This window comes from Pundamilia nyererei, unplaced genomic scaffold (assembly GCF_000239375.1).
Source record: "Pundamilia nyererei isolate P.nyererei 1_Seehausen unplaced genomic scaffold, PunNye1.0 scaffold00043, whole genome shotgun sequence".
Lineage (NCBI taxonomy): Eukaryota > Metazoa > Chordata > Actinopteri > Cichliformes > Cichlidae > Pundamilia > Pundamilia nyererei.
Genome location: NW_005187444.1, coordinates 2,361,320 through 2,365,035, shown reverse-complemented (window position 1 = coordinate 2,365,035; position 3,716 = coordinate 2,361,320). Strand labels below are relative to the sequence as shown.

Sequence of the window (3,716 nt, the reverse complement as noted above, 5' to 3'; positions counted from 1 at the left end):
TTATATACTGTTGTTTGTTTGTTTGTTTGTTAATTAGTTAGTTAGTTTATTTGCTTGTTTTAATCAATTTTAAATCATGCTTTTTATTTGTTCTTGTTTCTAATGTCTCTGTAAAGCACTTTGAATCACCTTGTTGTTGAATTGTGCTATACAAATAAACTTGCCTTGCCTTGCCTTGCCTTGAAGACCTTTGGACATGAGTCATTCCCTCTTGTTCTGACCCCACCTATCCTCCTAGTCCTATGAAAATCAAAGTTCAACCGACATAAAATCTATTAGTATTGATGGGGTTTTTTTCAATTTCACCCGATGTGCTCTGTAAGCTGATGTTCAACTTTAACTTTATCTCCTGAGGGTGTGCGCAGGTGGACAGAGGAAAGATAGGAAGACACAGAACCGGCCACACCATTCAATAAAACAATGATAAAATAAATAACCGAAAACACAGGAAACTGTCAGACATTGTGGCTACATTTTGATTTATATCCCACCCAAACCAAACTGGTTTATAGAAAAGTGCCACAATCAAGATATGGAATTATTTTTCACAGAGGGAAGGAAAAAAAACAAAAACACATACACTGTATTTCCTTGATTATCACGGGGGTTATATGTTCCTTAGAGGTGGTCTAAGGAGCTTGGAAAGAAAAGCATCTGGACTTTCACCTCTCATCCGAGAAGCTTCTTCAGTTCAGAACTAGAACTGAAGAAGCTTCTCGGATGAGAGGTGAAACGTTTTCAGGCAACTTAAAGAAGTCCAGATGCTTTTCTTTCCAAGCTCATTAGACTACGATGACTTGGATGACCGAAAACCTTCAGACATATTCCCGAGAGGTGAAAATCTGCTAAGTAGAAACCATATGTTTATTTTATTATGTTACGATAAGATACGATAACTTTTATTAGTCCCACACGTGGGAAATTTGTTTTATTACAGCAGAAAGTGGACAGTGCAAAGTTACATAGCAAAAATTAGAAAAACTGTGTTTATATATTTTAAGCTATAAAAACCCGCCCCACACTCCTATAAACCATTTTCACGCTCTTAAACACACTTTTGGGACACATCCTTACATACTGTTACTGTCTGTGTCCATACCCTCGTCGGAGGTTTATGGCGTTTCACTTATAGAGCACCTAAAATGCACAAATAACACCTTGATTCGTATGATGGATCAATGATGTGGCGTTATATTGTTATTAATGTTTTGGGGCTTGAAAATGTTTATTTTACTGCAAAAATAATTAAATCTTTAAAAAAATAAATACAAACTATCTATAGGCTGCAGAATATAATTAAATTCCAGCGATATTTATTTACAGATTATTTACAGATAAATCCACGATGTGGTCCTAAGTTCACTTATCCTGTTGAGCTATACAGTACAAATTGTGCTGTGGAAAAGAAAATCTAGTCTCTTGTAACAGAGACCATAGAGTTTCCCTACTCTGTGGTGAAAGTCTGGTGTCAGGTTCATTCATTGGCAGGGAGTCCTTCCCCCAAACAAAAGCCATTAGAGTGCAATGCAAAATGTCTCCTTAACAGTTTTGAGTAGGCACTGCGACTTCTTTATTTCAGGGAGACCCACACAAATCAGAGCTTTTAAAGTCTGAAAGCATTCAGGGATGTAATAATCTAATATTTGGATATTTAACCTGAAATTAAAATCAGGGTACTGCTATCGTAGCTGTGCTCATCTCAGGTTTGTACATGACATGATCCATCTCGCTCAGCACTGACCCAAAAGCATAACGTTCAACAGGGCAGCCAGAGCAGTGCAACAGGCTCGAGAGGATAAAAAAAGCCCAGCGAACAAGACTATCAAACTGGGCTCTCCCTCCTCATTGCACACATATTTGCACATATTTGGCATTTCAAATTCCAAGTTCCACCAAATCTTATTTCTATTTTGTGCATAATAGTCTAGCTTTATCTATGCAGTATATCATTTTAAATCAGTTTTATCATCGATTTTACAAAATAAGTGTCTTCTCTTACGTTTTGATGGTTGCGGGAATGCTGGGGACTATATTACTTGTACTTGCTGACCTTTTTCTCTGCCATTTGTGGGAAATGCTCATGATGTTATGAAACATGGTTACAAATAGCACTGTTTAGATATCTAGAGAACTGATGGTAATCAACAGCCCCTGACAGTTCACCAGTGACATACATTAATTTCCTAAAAGCAGATAATTGATCATGTATACTGTGATATCTGTGTATTAAATTTGATACTTCAATATAAAAACATGTAAAATTGCTACCTGTGGTATCAGAACTGTGAAAGATATTGTGAATAAAAAATACAAACTGTATTTTCCCTTTTATATCACGCACATGGGTTGAACTGTGGAATCCAGGAAACTTCAAATAGAAACACCGTTGAGTTTGTATACAAATTTATATTTAGTATTTTAAGAAATATGCTTATTGACTTTTAGTAAAGAGATCAATAAGATCAATACAACTCGCTCCAGATCAGCATCTGTCAAGTCAATTTTTTTTTTTATTCTTTGGGTTCACCCGGGTTATCCATCTCTCCCTGCCTACAGTTTTTGTGCTGGTTGAGTTAATATTCAAAGGCTCATCTAACTTTCAGCAAGGAAAACAGTTGGAGCTAAAAGAATATTTCACACAGGAAGAGAGACATATTTTACTCATTCTTGCTATTGTACAGATAGTGGGAACACTTCAGTAAAATTGCTTGTCCTTGGCAAGTCCACTAACACTTTCATTCCTTTGTATAAAAGAAGTTCATAGCAGTAGATTTCTAAGAGCTTGTCATCTACCCACTTCAGAAGAAAGCATATCCAACTCAACTTTTATACAATTCAGGTTTCCAAGATGCTTCCAAAGTCACTGTCAGGAAGAAACTAAAGTTACAGTTTGGTACATCCAGAGAAAGAAAGAAAGCACTGATGAACTCGTCCACGTCCACCGAAGACCACAGTGGTGGATGATCACAGAATTATTTCCATGGTGAAGAGAAACCCCTCCACAACAAGTGGACGAAAGCAGCTGAAAGAATTCTGAGGTGTACGGAGACATACTGTCTGCTCAAATTCAGCTAAATGCAGTCAAACTGATTGCGTGGCGTTTCATAATACAGCTGGGCAATGACCCAAAACATATAGCCAAAGGAACCCGGGAGTTTACTAAAGCAAAGAAGTGGAATACTCTTGAATGGCCAAGTCAGTCACCTGATTTTAACCCAATTGAGCATGAATTTCACTTGTCGAAGCCTTAACTTTGGACAGAAACACCCACAAACAGACAGCAACTGAAAGCTGTTGAGGGCAAGACTTCAGGCTGTCATTGCCAGCAAAGGGTTTACAACCAAGTATTAGAAATTAACAGTTTATTTTCAGATACTTAATTTGTCCAATTACCTTTGAGCGCCTGAAATGAAGGGATTGTGTAAAAAAATGCTTTAGTTCCTCACATTTTTAGGCAATCTTTTTGTTCAGCTCACTGAATTAAAACTAAAAGTCTGCACTTCGACGGCATCCGAGTTGTTTCATTTACAATTCATTATGGTGATGTACACAACCAAAATTAGAAGAAGAAAAAAAGTCTCTGTCCAAATGTTTATGGACCTAAGTAAATGGTCAAGTAAATGTAGCGTGAAGTATAAGTTAAACCATTATTACTTATTTATTTTACGTGTGTGTGTGTGTGTGTGTGTGTGTGTGTGTGTGTGTGTGTGTGTGTG

At 37.0% G+C, this 3,716-nt stretch overlaps 1 protein-coding gene across 8 annotated transcripts in view; it reads right to left on the bottom strand.

Annotated features, from left to right (window-relative positions):
• LOC102214496 (pleckstrin homology domain-containing family A member 7-like) overlaps window positions 1-3,716 on the bottom strand; it is a 143,403-nt gene that overhangs the window by 65,828 nt on the left and 73,859 nt on the right. The gene's annotated exons all lie outside the window — the stretch shown is intronic.